The sequence below is a fragment of the Pelodiscus sinensis genome, chromosome 14, assembly GCF_052426305.1.
Source record: "Pelodiscus sinensis isolate ZL-2025 chromosome 14, ASM5242630v1, whole genome shotgun sequence".
NCBI lineage: Eukaryota > Metazoa > Chordata > Testudines > Trionychidae > Pelodiscus > Pelodiscus sinensis.
In genome coordinates this window covers 39273053-39293198 of record NC_143065.1, presented here as the reverse complement: position 1 = coordinate 39293198, position 20146 = coordinate 39273053, and the positions used below count along the sequence as shown (strand labels likewise).

General features: G+C 51.1%; 1 long non-coding RNA gene across 2 annotated transcripts in view; it reads left to right on the top strand.

Moving 5' to 3' along the window:
* The first annotated feature begins 452 nt into the window (after positions 1-452).
* LOC149523612 (uncharacterized) overlaps positions 453-20146 on the top strand; it is a 60636-nt gene continuing 40942 nt past the window's right edge. For both annotated transcript variants that reach the window (XR_016350674.1, XR_016350675.1), the window contains exons 1-2: positions 453-608; positions 12556-12612. This is a non-coding gene — a long non-coding RNA (uncharacterized LOC149523612). The remainder of the gene's footprint in view (positions 609-12555; positions 12613-20146) is intronic.

The following is a 20146-nucleotide window of genomic DNA, read 5'->3' as shown; positions in this document are numbered from 1 at the left end:
CAGTTTAAATACCCTGTCTTGCTTTTATTGATCAGATGCAATTCCTTGGGGTAGGTATCCTGAGGGGAGGGGTAACCTGGCACCACTATCAGGATGGGAGTTTAATATAAAGCAAATTAGGTGACAAAAACCGGCGGATAATTCAATGCAATGTATTTACTGGAGAGTTCCGATTTGTGCCGTTGAAAAATAGCTGAATTGTTCAACCTTTCAGCAGGAGTGGACATAAATCTGCCAGTTGTTTGGGCCAGTTAATCAAGAACAGGCAATGCTTCACTCCTACATACCCCCTCACCCAACATCTCCCCGGCTAATCGACTGCAACAGTGGTACTATTGTCCTGCGAGACAAACCGGGACGGAAGAAGTGAACACAGCAAGGTTCTAAATGAAACTCGGTTTCCTCTAGGCCCCACCCCCTCCCGATTTATTATATCTCAGGAAAAGGGGAAGGAGATTTGCCCTGGAAATGAAGAGAAGTTGTTGGTGGAGCTCAAGGCTCCCTCCCAATCCTCTGTGGTGTGATTATCGGGGGGCTTTCCTGACAGCTAGCGGCTCTGCTTGGATCCAGATGGAGAAACAAAGCTTGGTAAACAAAGAGCCGACGAGGTGGGTTTGTAAGCAGATTTGAGGGGGGAGGGAGGGAAGCCAGGCTGCTTTCTGGGAAGGCTCCAGAGGGTTGTGTCTTCAGGGAGCCCCTCTGAGCGAGCAGCTTCCTGTCAGATTTTACTCTCTGAAAGCGAACCAGCCACTTCTGTCCCTCATTAGCCCAGTAGTACTAGGCCATCCCAGGGACACCAGCCCTGCAAGTGAAGTGAGGGGGGATAAATACCGGAAAAGGAAGCCAGACGGCTGTCCTGCTTATCAGGACTTAGCCAGGAGCCGAGTAGCACGCCACCAGTCCCCTAAGATGGCATTAGCGGGGCTGTTGGCATGCAATCAGCAGGCTGATAAGCTGATCAGCCGGCCCCGCAGTGGGTGGGAGGAGTAGGCAGAGGTTCTCACCTTTCTATCTGAGCTCAGTAAGATGCTTGGTCTTTTAACCTTCCCCGGGGTGGCCTCTCTTGGCATGTTATCTCAATGTCCTATAGGAATGAGACTCTGCATTTCTATACCCTATGCCATGTCCTCTAGCCAACAGCGAAACTCGGTCTCTTTCGTCAGAAAGCATCCTGCCAAAATTAATGAGCTAAGCCACTCTGAGAAGTGGTGGTGTCCTCATGCTAGCAATGGAGAAACTGAGGCACAGCAGTTAAGTGTGTTGACTAAGGCCACATAAGAAGCATGGCTGGTCACAAGCATCTGAGCCACAGTAGTGGCCTTCCCGTCTCCCGAGGAGCCTCACAATATGGGGGGAGTGATGGCTGAGAGAGGGAGAAGAAGGCCACTACTGAAATGCAGCCACTTCTGGTGTGTAACCTGGCAAAAAATGCGAGTGGAATTAAGAAATATCATATGCCGCTGACCTAGGAAGATGGGATGGAGTCAGCTCAGCTGGCATTTGGCAGGGATGCCAGGCTAGCCCGTCTGACAGTGATGGGAATGGTGCCAAAGGATATTAAATGATGGAGCGATCACGTCTTTGTCGTGCATTTCCGTCTCCTTCGTGCATCTCCGACGGCACAGCTAAAGGCACACTGAAGGGTTTGCTTATTGCTGATGAAGTGCCATGGAATAAATCACCAGCTGCCCCCTTCTATCACACCGAGGTCTGCCCTGTAGACTCCCCATCCAAGTTCTGAGCCAGAGACCTAAGAGGGTCACAGCACATCATGGATAGATTTCAGACCATGAAGAGTTGAATCCTACACTACAAGTTGCAGCAAGAGCACTCCATTGGATGCGTTGTCAGAGATAGTATTAGCCAATGGTTAGAATACAGGGTTGAGACCTAGTGTCTCCACCCTCCTCCGCCATTGCCTGATGGGCTGGCTTTGGCAAGTTACTTATCCGCTCTGCACCTCAGTTCTACCATCATCTTTCCGTACCGTACCAATCGCTATTTGGCAGATGTTTGGAGAGACTCTGAGATAAGCCACTTACAAAGATGCAAGGTTGTCTTCTTGGTCCCTAGGGGCTCTCCAGGTTAGGTTACTTCAGTGTGTGCATTCACCCATGCAATCTGAAGCAGAGATTTTTGTCAGCAGTATTGGTGGGTCCCTATCTGGACTGAGGGTGTATAGGGAAGGCGGTGCTGCTACTCTCACTATCTGCATCTCGAGATCAGTGTTCCCTATACGTTGAGTGCTTGGGCGTCCACCCAGGAGAGGTTCAAATGCTGCCCGGCCCAGCCAGCAGCATGTGTTTCTATTGGTGGTGCACATCCACACATGTCTTGGTGCACATAACAAAATTCATGCCACACATGGCAGGAAAACATTAAGGGAATGTTGCTTGAGATGGAGTGTCGTGCTATTCACTAGCTCCTCAGCTAGCTTGTTTTCTTATTTACTTAATTTATATTCTTCCTTCTGTTTACTTCACTGTTCATTTTTGTTCTTTTTTTTTTTTTTTCCTGTGAGGACCAACGTTGCCTTTGGCCCCTATTTGCTGGCAGCCACCTTTCCCTGGGTGGGTTATGCTATATACCCCAGCCTTCAAACCCTGCAGGATCTGCCAGCAATGAGCTTTCCAGCAGTTTCCAAATCTTTGGAGAGTCCCGTGGCCCATGGAAGTGTCAAGGCGGCCCGGTTCCGTTCCAAGAGCAGATCCAGGAAGCTGAGGAGGGACAAATAGAAGTTACATCTTAAGGAGGCTTCCCTGAGTCCTGCCACTGTTTCAGGGGCCAGCTCCCTTTCATACATCAGCCTCAGTCTCTCAGGATGACCTGGCTTCAGTGATCAAAAACCAAACAGTTGCTTCAGAGTCTTTAAACCTTAACAAAAGGAGAAAGCTCAGGTCCTCGGGCCACGAAGCTAAAAAGAGATAATCATAGAATCACAGAAAACTAGAACTGGAAGGGACCATGAGAGGCCAGTCCCCTGCCCTCACAGCAGGAAGAAGTACCATCTAGATTATCCCTGACAGGTGTTTGTCTGACCTGCTCTTGAATATCTCCAGTGATGGAGATTCCACAACCTCCCTAGCGAATTTATTCCAGTGTTTAACCACCCTGACAGTTCAAAAGTTTTTCCTAATGTGCAACCTAAACCTCCTTTACTGCAGTTTAAGCCCATTGCTTCTTGTCCTATCCCCAGAGGCCAACGAGAACAATTTTTCTCCCTCCTCCTTGTGACACCCTTTTGGATACTTGAAAACTGCTATCCTGCCCCCTCTCAGTCTTCTCTTTTCTAAACTAAACAAGCCCAGTTCTTACAGGCTTCCCTCATGTTTCCTAGACTTTTAATCATTTTTGTTGCTCTTCTCTGGACCTTCTCTATATCTTTCCTGAAATGCGGCACCCAGAATTGGACACAGGACTCCAACTGAGGCCTAGTCAGCACAGAGCAGATTGAAAGAATGACTTCTCGTGTCTTTCTCACAATACTCCTGAGAGGAGGTGGGGAATTGTCCTAGAGGCCTGAAAGTAAAGTGGTCCTGCAGCAGTGTATGGATACAGCAGCGGCTCCTCCCTCCTCTGGTACAGAGACATCCATACTGATGGGAAGTGGTCATGCAGAGATGTCTCAGGATTAACAACTCCATTGGGCACCATCTTTGGTATGTTCAGTACCACCCCTGCACAGCAGCTCCAAAAACCTGCCTCCAACCCCCCTGCTAAGGCCCAGAGAGTTGAAATGATGCACTCATGGTCAAAGACCAGGTAGCGGTGGAGTCAAGAATGGATCCTTGGACTCCCAATTCAGTTCCCTGTTCAGTAGACTGTGTTGTCACCGGGGCCGACTTTAGGAAGTGGAGGGCCCAATTCAAACAATTTCAACAGCGCCCCGCAACAATTTTGATTGAGCAAGATAAAAAAAACCACACAAAAGTTTCAACGGGGAGAATTTTTTTAATTGAGCAAAAAAAAACCCAAAAAAAACCCCACAGCACCATGCGCACACACCCTGCCACAGCACAGGAAAACACTGCACTAAACTCATATCTTCTGTGGCGCAGGCAGCCGATGCACTCCGCCTCCAGGGCCAGCAAGGGTGGCAGATTTGTATAATTTTTGGTGGTGCCCCATTATCCACACTCCCTGACCCCATTAACCAAGCCCCAACCCCCATTAGCCACACCTCCTGACCCCCCTCGAAGGCAACACGAGGGGGCAAGATGGACACATGACCAGAAGTAAACGGTGTCATTTCACCCCCCTCGAAGGACTTTTCCCACCCTTCTCCTACCAACAGGGATTAATTTGGCCCACCAAACCCCCCTCATGCAACTATCCTGCAATTGCATTAACCCAATGTGTGTGACATTAACACAGGGGCAGAGAGGCTGGGGTAAGTGTTCCCTCTAAGGGTGTGTCTAGACTACCTAGTTTTGTCGACAAAAGTGGACTTTTGTCGACAAAACAATACCAGCGTCTACACTACCGCGGAGTTCTGTCGACATAACGTCGACAGAACTCCGCGGTTTTGTCGACGCTGGTATACCTCGTTTTACGAGGCATAACACCTTCTGTCGACAGAACTCTGTCGACAGAAGGTGTTATTGCCTGTAACACTGCGTCTAGACTACGGAGTTCTGTCGACAAAGCGGCTTGCTTTGTCGACAGAACTCCATGTGTCTGGACGCTCTTTGTCGACGGAAGTTTTGTCGACAGTATCTGTCGACAAAACTTCCGTCGACAAAACGCGGTAGTCTAGACGTACCCTTAGGCTATGTCTACACTTGCAGCTTCTTGTGAAAGTATAGGCGTTCTTGTGCAAGAACCCACAGAGCAGCCACACTGCCCGCCTGCTCTTGCGCAAGGAAATTTACAATATGGCATAGTAAGAGAGGGTGTCTTGCACAAGAGCTGCGCTCTTTTCTAACAGGTGTAAGTTCTCTTGTATAAGAGGGCACTGTGGATGCTCAGCAGGGATTTCTTGTGTAAAAAACCCCTATGGCTAAAATGACCATTGGAGCTTTCTTACGCAAGAGAACGTCCACACTGCCATGGATGCTCTTGCGCAAAAGCACAGTGCACACATGGCAGTGTGGACGTGTTCTTGCGCAAGACTTCTTGCACAAGAACCCTTGTGCAAGAAGCCACTAGTGTAGACATAGCCTAAGAGTTTCCTCTCATGAGCAGAATGGATTTTGTGTTGTGCACCAAATACTATGTTCACATGGCTTGTTTGGATGTGCCACTGTGGCACCCAAGTTATTAATAAATATTTTATAAACCTTTACCTTTTCCCTCTGCTGCCATGTCTCATCACCTTGCTCCATCAGCTCCCCTGGTGCCTGCGGCCCCCCAACTCCTCACCCTCCTTTGCTGTCCTGACTCCTGCCTTTCTTGCTGCCCTCAGTCCTCCTGCGACCTGCCCCCCTCTACTAGTCCTTCTCTGCCCCCTGTGCCCACTCCTCCAGTAGCCTCACTTTGATTATGTGAGCTACCCCTCCTCATCCCCTCTCCTAACACCTCCCTCTACACACCTGCCCTGCCTCTCTCCTCTGGTGCTGGTTCCTCCCTTGCAGGTGTCTGCCCTTCAGGTTCACCCCAGAGTCCTCTGGCACCTGCACTTCCCCTTAGCCCTGCACCCTCCCGGTGCCTCCCCCTTCCCTTACTGCCTCTGCCCCCTTTGCCCTCTTTTTCCCTGATGCCCACCCCCTCACCACTCTGCCCCTGTTCCCCTCCTGGCCTGTGCCCTCACACATGCCTTGCTCCATCCCCACTTTTCTCATGCCCACCCCTTCTTTCAAGCTTTCTCCCAGCACCTCCCCCTCTTCCCTCTAAACCCCAATGCCCTTACCTTCTCCTCTCCCAGCATCACCCTGTCCCCCCTCCCACTGACACCTCCCCTCCTGCCCTTTTCCTCATTTTCTGCGCTTGGCCCCCCGGCATTTGTATCTCCCCCTCCCCACAAGCCCCCTTTCTCTCCCCCTCTCCCACTCCACAAGTCCCCCTTCCTCTTCCTCTCCCCCCCTCCCCTCTCCCCCTCCGCACAAGCCCCTTCCCTCCCACCCCTTCCCCCTAGTTTTACCTTACTCCTACCCTTACCTTCCGCCTTCCACTTTTTGGGGCCGGAGTCTGCGCTGGGGCCCCGGACTCTGAACCCGGAACCAGGTCACGCCCCACAATGCGGTGCCGAGACTTTTAAAGTCCCAGGTTGTGACGTCCCATCACGCCCCGGCGTATCCCCACTCATGGGAAAGCCACGCATGGCAGCAGCAGCTGGCGAGGGGGGACTGCACCGAGAGCCGTGCAGGGCAGGGACGGGGGTGGGAGAACGTGCGGGAAGGCCAGCAGGTGGGGGCCGGGGACTGCTCCAGGCAGAGCCGGGGGAGAGACCTAGCTCCACATATTGCTGGAGCAGGGCCCTCAGCTCTCAATATTAATTTGCACCCATGGCGCCCGGCACACTTCCAGGTTCAGGACGCGGGGCCTGATTCGGAGGAATCGGTTGAATCGACCTAAGGCCAGCCCTGGCTGTCACCCAAAAAGGGCCAATTTCTGCCCTCAGAGTTAAGCCTCAGCTATTGGCTCAGTTCATAGAATCACAGAACACTAGAACTGGAAGGGACCTTGAGAGGTCATCGAGTCCAGTCCCCTGCCCTCATGGCAGTACCCAGTACATCTAGATCATCCCTGTCAGCTGTTTATCTAACCTGCTCTTCAATATATCCTGTGTTAGAGATTCCACAACCTCCCTAGGTTATCCATCTTTACTATCTGTATTACGGCTGTGCCTAGGGTCCGGTCCATAGACAAGGGCGAGGGGCTGTATGCTCAAAACATGGAAGTTTGCTGCTCATGATGATCCTATTTCATACTAGAAACGTGTATTTCTGGAGGCAGTCGGTTTCTCCACTTGGCTATTGCAGCATGCTGCTAATTCCATGGAACCCTCTGAATTGTCAAACACTGGAAGAACTTGAAGGAAAACATTTGTAGTGTGGTGTGACTGACCTTTCTTTTGCTGTGTTCTGGGCCCAAGTGATAGCAATGCCACAAAAGAGCCTGAGAACCAGATCGGGAAATTCTTGGTAAACAAGAGAGGAAGTGTCCAATCGGGTTTCATCATCAAGTTCACTAAAAGGCAAAAAGTCAACCCCACAAAGGGGAAAAGCCAGTGAAATGTTTATTCTCTCTGTTTTGGTAACCAAACCATTTGCTAGTCACAAAGGCCACAAAAATCATGAGTCAGACTCCCCGGCTCACGCGATTGGCTTCAAAACCACAAGATTTGTCACCGGGGTTGAGTTTGGGCCTTGTGTTTGTCTTCTAAGATTTGAGCTTTCCAAGTGCACTCAAGTTGCGCTTCCAAGATCTTCTCCCCACCCAGGAGGACTAGGAACTTACTTTATAAAAGATGCTGAGATTCTCCCCTCATTGACTGCCTGCGACGATGACCCAGCGTGCGACCTGGCTATGCCAGTTTGCTGAGAACACAGCTGGAAAGCCTAGTGTGCGCATCAGCATGTATTCCAGGGCATTAACATGCATGCTTCATTCAAGGACCCACTCCACAGGAACAGTTGGGGTGTGTCCACACTTGTCTTTACCAACTAAGTCCGGGTAACTGGCAATCAGTAGTCTGGGGGCAGCTCCCCGCAAACTCTAGTTTATATGCACTAGAAGGTGGTTGGTGTCGGGACGGGGGAAATGTGCCTCTCTGAACGCAGGGTTGTAGGTGTAATTGGTTAACACTTTGTGAAGTGTCTTGAACAGTGCAAGCTATCAAAGGGGGAAGCCTTATTTTTGTCTAATCCGTTGCTTGCCCTTTAAACAAGTTGGTGGCTGGTTTGATTTTTTTTCTGTTCACTGTTCCTTTGGAAATGATGAACTGTTCTGTCAAGAGACAAGGAAAGCATGGGCCGAGCTCAGAATTTCTCAGAAAGGAAGAGAGGTTGCTCTCCAACTAGGCTTTATTGAATGTGTCAATTATTCGGTGAGGGGAGAGCAGATTTCCACTGTCCTATGGGGAGTGGGGCTGAAACAGGCAGTCACGAGAACCAGCCACTCGATTTCTAAAAGATTTAAGATACAAATTGTCAGGAGTCGGAGGGGGGAGCAGGGAGGAGACCCAGATGCAAACATTGTCTTTCCAGCTGTGGCTGAGGGAATAATTTCTTCCCTCAAATCCAATAGAATTTAGACTGAAATGGAAAAAATATTAATGCCATGTTTCATCATGAGCGGGTCTGAGCTCTGTCAGAGAGCAGAAGACTGATATATTACCAGTTTGTGCTGGCACCGACCTGACACCACAGCGACTGTAGCAGTTACACTGGCGTCCTGCCAAAGGTTAGCTCTATAGACTGTCCTAAGGAACATGCCACAGAAAAATTGGCCCATTAAGGGCTCTGGAAAGAAAGCCGTTTTTATTTTCTAATCGTGCTGAAAGGTTGCAAAATATAATTGGAGTTGCTATTCTCCCTAGCCCAGTGTGTGATACCAAGTTTATAAAGAAGCCTTTGTCTTCCCAGAGGGTTCAAAGTCAGCACTCCAAAAGGAAAATGATTAGCAATTAAAAGCAGGAGGCTTGCAGTTTGACAGCCACTGGCTGGCCGAGTGAAAATATGGTACAAATCCATTTTTCTGCAGACGATAGATGGCGAGGCTGCTCAAGCTGTCTTTCCTAGCGGCGGCTAATGAACGTGTTCCATGTGGACCCACCGTGAGGGACTGGGCCTTGACAAAATGAGGCCAGACCTATAGCAGGAAGGCATTTGGATGCCACCAAAGATTAGGATTCAGCAAAGTTGGGACTTTATTCTGGATGTAGACCAGTTACTGGACTGATCCCAAACGAAACTTGGGCTGGATTAGACACAGAGCATGGCTGAGAGATCGGTAAAGTAAAAACGGAGGATGGGGATTGCTTGTTGTCCCACAGGCCTTAGGGTCTAACTCAACAAGCACACATATTAAGCCTCTTTTATAGAAGTCCCTCAGACTCAACAGGGCTGAGCAGAGCAGGATGTGCTAGAGATATGCCAATTGCAAGACCACACCGTTTTCATCCTTACTTCCATTAACGTCAGCTTTTTAGGCGGACACAGTTAAGCTCGGCCTACGCTTGGGAGACCCCCTCTGCCTCTCTAAGCGGGGTCAGTTGATGCTGTTTTCTACCATTGCCATGACTGGAGCAGAAAACCCCCTCCGAGTTTCCTGGCACAGTGGTAAAAACCTATAGGTTTAGCGCACCCCCTTCCCAGTGAAATGCTGCCGACTCAGCTTTAAGATGGAGACGGAAACTCGGGCGAAGCCACAGAGCTCAGCCGCCTTGGTTTGCGCGGCACCTACCGGGCTGTCTTTCGTAATAACAGCATCCACATGCCAGCCAATGCTGGATTTACAGGGTGCGAATGGGGAGATGACAGTTTGGCTTGGATCTCTCGGCGGAGATGTTTTCTGGATTTCGATGGTTTGCTTATTGTCATAATTGCCACGTGAAACCTGAGCATGGGACTGGAAAGCCTAGGCTGGTTCTGATTAATTTTAGAAGGAAAAAAAAAAAAGCCCCCAATTTTGTATTCATTTCTGCAGGAAAAGCAAGAGCGCACTGAACTGGGGCAGATTCTGAGCACGAACGGTGCTATCTATGCTTCTCCTGAGGAAAGCATGCTGCTCCCACACCTCATGAGTTGCCTCCGGTGTCAGGAGCCCTTTAAGAAAACATCCCAGCACCCCCGAAACAGCGCAATAAGGGGCAACAGAGACAATGAAAGGGTCCAAAGGAGCGCAAGGACTGTCATTCAGCTGGGGTTTTGGCTGTCCCACTGGGACTGGGCAGGTGCCTCGGAGAGCAGAATCGGACCCTGCATGCTGGGAAGACAGTGCCCGCCAAACTAACCGCTATTCAAAGCGGAGGGGAGACCTGCATTCTTCTGCTCCTTTGTGTTTTTACAAGGCAGAGACATCAACAAATCAAATAAACAGAAAAGGCTTGTGGTTAAGGCTGTCTGGGGAGAGGAAAGGAATCAATCTAGTGGGTTATTTTTAAAGGAGAAGCCACCCACACCCTAATATTTGCACCCACTGATACTGGGCAGGGTTAAGGGACGATGCAGGGGATAGTGTGTTGCTGCTACCTATTTGATTCTTGGGTGCAGCTGGGTAAAAGGCTAACATCTGACATTTGTGCCTGCAATTCCCAAATTTGGGCTGAATGTTTTGTTTTTTTAAAATGTGAGCCCTGCGTGCCGTGTCACTGCCAAGTTGAATTACCGGGGTATCCAGATAATTAATACCATTTCCCTATTTAAGTTCACCCACAGCTACCTCCTCATTAGCTCATGGCGTAAATCACACATCGCTGGCGATTCCCGGTTGTCTCTTGCGCTCCTGATCAGTTTGATGTTTCCAAGTGGCTTGTCTGCCAGGTTCCTTAGTGAACGATTCCTCACCTCATGCTGAAAATAGACTGAGGTCCATAATCTGGCAGCAGGAGCCATCTGCCCAGCTGGCTCCGGCCAGGCCCCTGAATCACACGGCCTTTGTTTGTGCCTGCTGCACACCTGGCTAGAGCAATCAAAGGCTCCTGCAGAGCAAGGAGAGCGATAAAGCCTCGCTGAAAGAGTCATTTCATGGAATGTGCATGAGCCTCGTTAGAGACACAGCCAATGTTCTCTAATGCGCGCCCGCAGAACAATTCCCTTGGGAAAATGTCCCCTGGCCAGGTCTGCCAAAGTCATTTGCCATTAATTCCGCTCGTCAAAGACCTGCCTCCACCCACAGATGAGTTTTGTTCAGGCTCTTATGGGTCAAAATCAAGACCCTTTTTGGTAAATTTCAGAGTCACAGGACTGTTCATTTTTAAATGTGATGCTTTCCAATATTTAAATCTGAAATTTCACAGTGTTGTACCCATAGGGGTCCCAATTCAAAACAGGGTCCTGGGGAGGCCACAAGGTTATTGGAAGGGGGGGTGGTTTGGGCTCCCTATTTCTTCACGGCTGCTGCAGGCAGTGCTGTGCTCGGAGTCTGGTGCCCGGCCAGCAGGCGCTACTCTCTGGCTATCCAGCGCTGAAGACAACACAAAAGTAAGTGTGGCAATATCATGACCCCACCTAGAATAGCCAGATTTCATGGTCCTTGATGGATTTTTCACAGCCGTGAATCTGATGGGGCCCTAGTTATGGGCCTTCTATGCACATGCAGCATTGGACATGCTCATGCACCTTGTGAATTGAATTCTTTTGTGTCTTTAGATGTTTAGCCGGGTGCATTCACTAGAGGGAGCTTGCGTGTCCACATCTGCCAGGCCTGTGGGAAATAGCCATTTAAATGCTTGCCCAGCTGTGCGGTGCAAATATTGACCTGCGGCTGTCTTGTCCTTGTATCCTGCAGGGGGGCCAATAGACTTGCCGGGCCCCTAGGTAAGGTGGGGGAGGTCAGCTCCGTGCTACTGGAAGGGGTGTGGCCTCAGGTGGAAGGGGCGGGACTGGGGCAGCCAGCTCTCCGCTCCATCCATACTGTGTGGCACAGCGGTGTCCCCCCCAGGCAGCCCCGAGAGCCATCTGGGGCATGCTACATGGGGGCTCTGGCAGCAATTTAAAGGCCCCGGGGCTCTGGCCATCACTGCAGGAGCAACAGCAGCAGCTGGAAGCCCCCACGTCCTTTTGAATCATTAGGCCCCGGGACAGTAGCCCCCTTTGCCTGCCACATTGGTGGGTCTGTTATCCTGTGGCCTGCACCGTGGAAGCTCTGTGGATTCCTCCAGCTACAGCTGTTTTGTATAGTGCGCAGAATCAAATAGATGGGTGTCTCATACCGGGCCTGCTTCTCTATTCCCCTGCAGCTTGAGACAGTCAGTTCAGTGCAAAGATGCTAGACGAGCATTTTAAATTCCCTCTGCACGGATGTAGCTGATGGTAGCAGCAGGAGGACAGATGGTTCCGCAGTGGGCTGTGGCCGGGTTGTCTGTCTCGTTTCGTTGTATGCTTAAGACAAAATGAAGATCATTTAACTGGAAGGGTCTGTTTGATCTGTTTACACATGTAAAAAATGTACCAACCCGGGGCTTGAAAACCGGGCCTTAAGGTGAATTGGTTTTAACCGAGCTTTCAATTACAATGGCAACTTGGTCTGTGAGCTGCAGATTTTAAATACCAGATGGTGCCTGAATTCACCTGTTTCTCTCTCCTGAAAGCATCTGAGCTCCCTATGGCAGAGGTTCAAAGACTGGAGCCTGCTCCCGCTAGCTCCAATAGGAATAAGATTTGGCCTTGTGACTGTAGAAAGCTAACAGTCAATGTAAATCAGTGGTCTCCAACCTTTTTACACCCAAGATCACTTTTTAAGTCTCAGAACAGGCGAAGATCTACTGCCCCGCCCCTTCCTTGAAGCCCCGCCTACATTACATGAGGAAATCTAATGTAAATGCACTGCGCAGGTGCGCAGTTCAGAGAGGGCTCAAGAGCTACTCTTAGAGCCCCTGAGATCTACCAGTAGATCGCGCTCTACTGATTGGTGACCACGGATGTAAATGATGCTGCCTCTTCTCCCTTCTAGGTCTACAACGAACTGGGGATGGGACCATAACTGGACCAAATATTGGGCCTCGCGTTGGTGAGTCACTGGGCCAGATGCAATTTCATTGGTTTTGATTTATGCAAATATTTATAAAACGGAGCATCTAGTCACACACTCTGCAGAGGCCTGGAAAATACCCCCCAAAATACAGGTGGGATCTCCCTGGTCTGGCAACTGAGGACTGAGCAGAGGGGAACGACAGAGTTTTCCAGACCTGGGGAGGTCCACCCTGCTCCCACCACAGGCCCGCTGCCCCCAGCCTGGCTGGGGCTGCTCTTCCCACACGGGGCTAGGGCTGCATCCCCCAGCACGCTGACTCTGGCTGGGGATGCACTCCCAAGCACCAGCCCCACTCCCTGCTGTGCCGGCCCCACAGCTGCCGGGGCTGTGCTCTAGGGTGGGGCTGTGCTCCCCGCCACCAGGCCAGTGGGAGCTGTGTTCCCCACCACACCGGTTCTGCTACCACAGGGGCTGCACTCACCACCACCAGCCCAGCCCCTGAACCTGGCCGGACAGGGCTCTCTGGTCCAGCAATATCTGTGGTCCTTACTGGACCAGACAGTTCTGGAGTTTAGAGTGCAACCTGTACACTGTGTGATAAAACAGACCCCTTCCGGAGACAGTCCTCAGAACAACCCCAATACCCCGTCCCTCAATTCCCCACCTTACCCCTCTCTCCTGCCGCTAGTGGGTAACCCCTGGGACTGCTCATGAGGGGTGGAAGTGCAGGATCTGGTGTGTGGTGCACTTGGCACCATATTCCGCTCTCTAAAGCTTTAGAACAGCTCAGAGGGAGGGGGGAAAGAGAGAGGGAGAGGGGAAGGAAGAGGGAGGGGGAGAGAGAAGAGAGGGAGGGTGAAGGGAGGAGGGGGAGGAGGGGGGAAAAGAGGGAAGGGAGAGAAGGGGAGGGGGAAGATGGACCTGAATTGAAAGTCCTGCCCCAGGCCCCCTGAACTATGGGAAAGTTCCTAGCCAGCTCTTGAGCTGAGCCTACCCTTCGGGGCATCTGTCCGTCCATCCTTTCTTCTGAGCTGAATAGCCACGGGGCATGGCACACAGCGCAGCCATCTGGGTGGGGGAGCAAAGACCCGGATTTGTGACAGTAACGCATCCTTTCTTCTGGGCTGAATAGCCACGGGGCATGGCACACAGCGCAGCAAAGACCCGGATTTGTGACAGTAACGCAGGGGAAGCGGCTGGGTTGTAAACACTCCGGGCTCGTCTACATTGGCCCCTTTTCCAGAAGGGGCATGTTAATTTCACGAGTCGTAATAGGGAAATCCGCGGGGGATTTAAATATCCCCCGCGGCATTTAAATAAAAATGTCTGCCGCTTTTTTCCGGCTTCAAAGTAGGAATAAGATCCTCCGGAAAAGGGCGCTTTTTCCGGAGGATCGGGGCCAGTGTAGACGCTCTTTTCCGGCTTTTCTAAAAGCCGGAAAAAAGCGGCGGACATTTTTATTTAAATGCAGCGGGGGATATTTAAATCCCCCGCGGATTTCCCTATTACGACTCGTGAAATTAACATGCCCCTTCCGGAAAAGGGGCCAATGTAGACATAGTCTCCCGGTTTTGTGGCAAGTCTCCTGCTCCGTGGTGTTTTGCTGAAAGCTGCCGCTCCGTGAGCCATCTGGGCAGGGCCCATTTTGTGCTTTCAGCGCCTGGAGGTCGCCCCTCTCCCGGCACGACGCCCACTCCAGAGCCCTGGGGCTGTGCCTTTCAAGCTAGGGGTCGCGACCCAGCACTGGGCGGTGGAATGTCGGGCGCTGGGTCTTGTTGCTGCAGGGGCATCCGGGGACCAGTGGGGGGCTAAGGCAACTCCCTGCCTGTCTTGCACCGCAGACTGTGCTGTGCCCCAGAAGTGTCTAAGTCGGGGGAGGGGAGCACACAGGGCTCTGCCCACTGCCCCTGTCCTGAGCATTAGCTGGGAACCTGCTGCTGGCTGTTTCTGGGCACAGCATGGCCTGTGGTGCTAGGAGAGGCAGGAAGCTGCCTCAGCACCCCTGGGAGCCGCTCAAGGGAAGCCCCTTCTGCTCTAGCCCTGATGCGCCCTCAGCCCGAGTCTGCTCCTACGCCCCCAGGCTTTCCTCAGCCCCCCCTCCCCAGAGCCCACGCTCCAATCAAATGATGTTGGGTCGCGGCATCAACCATTTTCTGCAACTGGGTCACGAGGAAAACGTTTGAAACGCCCTGCCCTGGGTGTTCAGTGTGGGTGTGGGAGGCTGTGTGGTATTCCCAGTGCTGCCGCCCTCGACTCCTCTCCGCTAGTCCGTAAGCACCTCCTCCGCCTTGTCTCCCATTTGTTCAGAGCATGGTCTTCGAAGCAACTCTGTTCCTCCCCTCGCCCCAGTCTACCCTGGGGCCTTATTTCGAAATAACAAGCGGAGCGTCCACACGGCCAAGCCCGTTCTTTCGACACAGCGGTGGTGTGGACGCTCCACTGCTGCGCGTTCGAAACAGCTAGTCCCCAGAGTAATTACTCCCCCGTCGAGGTAGCGCTTCCACATTAGGGGCTCCTGCCTCGGCTTAATTTCAAGGCTTCCCCGTAGTGAGGCGACGCTATTTGGAAATAGCTATTTCAGGAGCGGTTATTTCATTCTTTTGAAATAATTTCCTCGTGCAGACATGCCCCAAATGACAGTTCTGCCTGTGGCTCAGCTCGGCGCTTGGCGAGGCCGGGCGAATTGCAAAGAGCAAAGCACCCCCAGCCGTGCAGCTCGAGGGAGAAACGAGGGGATGTGTGTGGAGCGGCAGGAAGCTGTGATCTCCACGGTGGAGTCACAGGCACATGCTAGCTCTGTGTGAGCTGATGCCAAAAAATGGAGGGGGGTTACAGGGCAAAATCCTGCCTTATCCCTCTGGGTACCTAGCTGAGCCACCTGCCCTGCATACGGGCAACACTGCTATTTTATAGGCATTCGCACGAGCAGAGCAAGCCCATGAACATCTAGTTCCTAGTGCGGGTACATGCATTTACAGTGTAACCACCTCCATAGGAAGCCCCTTTCAGCGGTACCTGCAATTGATCGGTGTAGACAAGTTTCATCTGCCCATCACCCAGGCCTCTGGGCACCGCGATAATCATACTTGACCCTGCTTGGCACTTGTCACTTGAGGGGCTTCGTGGCCATGAGTGAATTAGCCACTCCTGGAGGCAGAGACATATTTGTTATCTTGGTTTTCCAAGGGGGAGGGTGGGACACCACGGCAGCTGGGTGATTTTTTCCTCCACCCAAGCTCCGAGCAGAAGCTGACTCCTAGATCTCTGCTTTTGCAACAGACCCACGCTCCGATCACATCCCCGCCCCTCAAGCCCTGAGCTTGGCCAAAATCTAACTCACTATCCCAGGCCTGCTTCTCTAGGCGGCTGGGGCAGGCTGCACTGCTCCAGTGACTCCAAGCAGCCTAGACCCACAATGGATTCAGCATCTTGAGGGTTTCTGTCTGCCTAGGGGAATGCTTGGATGGCACAGTGCCATTGCCGCAGCTCCTAACTCTCCTAGCCACAAGGTGTGGGGAGATGGCTGGAAGGAAAGGGAACGAATCCGGGACACATCTGGATCTAGCTGACCTCTGGCCTCCTGACACACCACTGGTAGCTGGTATGCCATTTAGAGCAGCCCTCAAGCTATTCTATTGGAGTCCAGTCCAGGTTTAAGGCCACCTTGGCTCTGACTGCTGCTGAGTGCAGGTGGTCTGGTGTGGGGGATCTGGCCCCCTGTTCCTATGAGCTAAGCCCATTGTGATTCTGTTTCATGGACCCAATAGGGAGCTTTGCTGGTGGAAATCGACTCCCGTGCCCCGTTCACCCAAGAGCAGAGCATGCCGAGGTGTCAAAGGAAAACCGATCCCATGGCGACTAAATGAGCTATTGCCCCTTGAGAGTAACCTTGGAGTCATTGTGGATAGTTCTTTAAAACCAGCCACGCCACGTGCAGCGGCCATCACAAAAGCAAACAGAATGTTAGGCAGCGTTAACAAAGGGGCAGAGAATAAGACAGATATTGCCTCTGTATAAAACCCTGGTTTGCCCACATCTTGGATACTGTGTGCAGATGTGGTTGCCTCCTCTTAAAAAAGATCTATTGGCCTTGGAAAAGGTTCAGAAAAGGGCAACAAAAAAGCTTAGGGGTTTAGAACGAGTCCCATATGAAGAGAGATTAAAAAGACTGGGACTTTTCAGCCTAGTGAAAAGGGGACTAATGGGAGATATGATAGAGGTCTATAAACTCATGACTGGGTCTGGAGACAGAAAATAAGGAAAAGTGATTTACTTGTTCCCATAACATAAGAACTAGGGGTCACTAAATGAAATTAATAGGTAGCAAGTTTAAAACAATCAAAGGGATGTATTTCTTCACACAACACACAGTCAACCTGTGGAACTCCTTGCCAGAGGATGTTGGGAAGACCAGGACTTTAACAGGGTTCAAAAGAGAACTATATCTACCCCGGTGTGGCCCTTTTTATAGTGCCATCTTAGTCCTTGACCAGCTCTCAGGCCAGTGTCTGCATTATTAGCTGTCTCTGCTCGGGGAAGTCTCAGAAACTGAGCAGCAGCTTTTGCAGCTGGCCAGAGCTGATGTGCCGTAGCAGAGATATGGTGGGGGTGAGGGGTAGGTTTCAGTTGCCCAGCACCTGCTGTGTTGTGCCTACTGTAAGATGATCCTTACAAGTAAGTCAGGGTTCTAAATGAACAATCCCAACCATTGTGAAAAACTCATTTTCCCAAGCTGGCAAATGCTTTGGGCTTGGTGGGCTGCGGAGTTGATAAACCAGCACGGATGGATTCGATTTTTATTGGTAAATGGCAATAAATGTCGATGTCTCTGAACACCGCCCGCAAACCGAAGAAAAATGATTTCACGGATGCGCACTGAAATGCACAGGTAGGCAAAGTATGAAAAATGCCTCTTGAGAACGTACGAGCGTTTGATTTAAGGATCCTTATCTTATATATTTTGACATGCAATGTTGGTCATTTGCATTTTACCTGATATAAAGTCTTGCACGCTTTGTATCTGCTATCATGAAATAATTCTTGCCTGACACCCCCCCATTGCCTGACCCACCATATTTCCCCCAGATAAGAAAATGCACATTGATAAAAATAAAAAAAAAAACCCAGACCATTGCACAACTGCGAATATGTAAATCAATAATTCAACAAAAACGCTTTGAATAAGCATTGCTGTTAGCTGTCAAAATTGACATGTGCCATGCTATTGCTGAAGCATTATGCAGGCCTCTGGGGCTGTCTTGATAACAAAGCGGTGGGAATTGTGAGCGGCTGCCTTTTGGAGAGTCTAGTGGTATGTTGCCAGTAAATGTTAGTTCCAAGGACGCTATATCCACTCACCATTATTCTCCATTTTTAAAAAAATGGAGGCGTTGGCTTTATTGCTCTGCTCTATTTAACAGGGACTGATATTGGTTCCATAGATGTTCCTTCCAACTTTCCTATAGACCAGCGGTTTTCAAACTTTTTTTCTCATGACCCAGTTGAAGAAAATTGCTGATGCCGCGACCCAACGTAATTTGACTGGAGCGTGGGCTCCGAGCTGGGGCTGAGGCGAGCTTTGCAGTGTCGGAGGGGCCTCCGGCTTTGGGGGTGTCAGGGCTGGGGCAGGAGGAGCTTATCTTGAGCAGCTCTGGTGCAGTGAGGGCCCTAAGGAAACTTCCTGCCTCTCCTGGCACCGCAGACCATGCTGTGCCCAAATGTAGCCAGTTTAGGTTCCCAGCCAATAGGAGTGTGGAGCTAGTGCTCAGAGCAGGGGCAGTACATGGAGCCCTGTGTGCTCTTCCCCCTCCCACCTAGGAGCCTTATCTTTTTTCTTTAAAGCCTTATTACATTTCTATAGAAAGTGCATGGGTTTATCCCTATTACAGTCTATGGGACTCGAGTCTAGTTGCTGCCAGAGCCTTAGGTAAACAACACCAAAATCCTCTGACAGCTGCTCAAGGGATGGACGGCGTCTCCCCTTTAGCTTGTGCACCATATGGTCATGTGGTCATGTCAGAAAAGCAACTGAAACCCAGACCAAGCCAGCCCTGCTCTGATACACCCCCTCCATTCTGTCGGTGGATACTGCTCTGCTACCCCCTGGCTTATGACTGACGGGGTGTTCATTATCTAACGCACGCTAGAGACGGGATTAAAGAGGGATTCCTTTTAATTATAGCAACAGGGCAGCCGTGTGGCTTAGCCCAGGTCCTGTTAGTTACACTTCACAATACAACTGATTGCTACACGGTGCTGTCTTGAGGCCGGAAGAATGAATTCTCCCAGGACTCCAGGCCTGGACTTACAGCCAGATAAAGAACAGGAAAGGCCATCAGGAGCAGCAAAAGAGTTGGAGATTAGACACACACAACTAGCAGGGTGCCATTACAGCTGCATAGTGTTACCGCACGCCGTGGGTGGAAGAAACGTGTTGAGTCCCAACAACAAAGCCCATTCCCCTGCTTTTTAATGTTGGCCTGAGTGTGTCTGCAGAGGAGCAGCGGGCCCCCACTCTGCAAACAGCAAGCTCCGGCGTCCCCTGTCCCTTGGGGCTCGGAATGAAAGACACTACAGAAAAATATACATTGCGCTAGTAGCTAAATAAACAGGGATTCTCATCAAAATGTAAATGCAAATGATTGTGGCTGGAAAGGCCAGGGGACTTACATAACTAGGAGTTTGTTTCCAAAGGTGAGAGGGACACAGTCTGAGACAAGTGTGCGTTGCACCATTTTGCAATGAAAAGGCCCTATTGTGTGCTGCGGCTTGTGATAAGAAGGGGTTTATTGCTAAGGGAGCTGGGGGTGGCGATTCTCCCCCAGGGGCGTGATCTCCAGGTCTTTTTCAACTTCATTGTAGTGCACAAGGTTTCTCTTACAGCAGTCGCCGACCTTTTTCACCATTAGATCACTTTTTCCATTTAAGTGCAATGTAAGCTCTACCTCACACCCAAATAACCTTGTGCCACTTCTTGCCTGCCCCTTTTTTAAGGCCCTGTCTCTGCTCTTCCCCTCTCCGAGGCCTCACCCTGCTCACTCCATCCCCTTCCTCCCCCATCCTCACTCACTTGCACTAGGCTGTGGTAGGAGATTTGGGTACATGCTCTGGTCTTGGGCCACGGGGTTTGCAGTGCGGGAGGGGTTCCAGGCTTAGGATTAGGGTCCTGGATTAGGGTCCAGGAGCGTTTTCAGGGTGCAAGCTCTGGGAAGGAGTTTGGGTGCGGGGGAGCTCACGTCTGGGGCAGCAGGTTGGACGCAGGAGGAGTTTCGGGGCTGGGATAGGGGCTCAGGAAGCAGACTGGCTGGGCACCTCCTAACTGAGACAGGTTCTGGGTGGTGGAGCAGTGCGGTTAAGGCAGGTTTACTCCTGCATCGCTCCTGAAAGCAGCTGGCATGTACAGCAGTGGCTCCATGGCGCCATGTGCTGCCCCTCAGTTACACGTGTAACCCACACACCTAGGGTGTGTCTAGACTACATGCCTCCTTCGACGGAGGCATGTAGATTAGCCAGATCGGAAGAGGGAAATGAAGCCGCGATTAAAATAATCGCGGCTTCATTTAAATTTAAA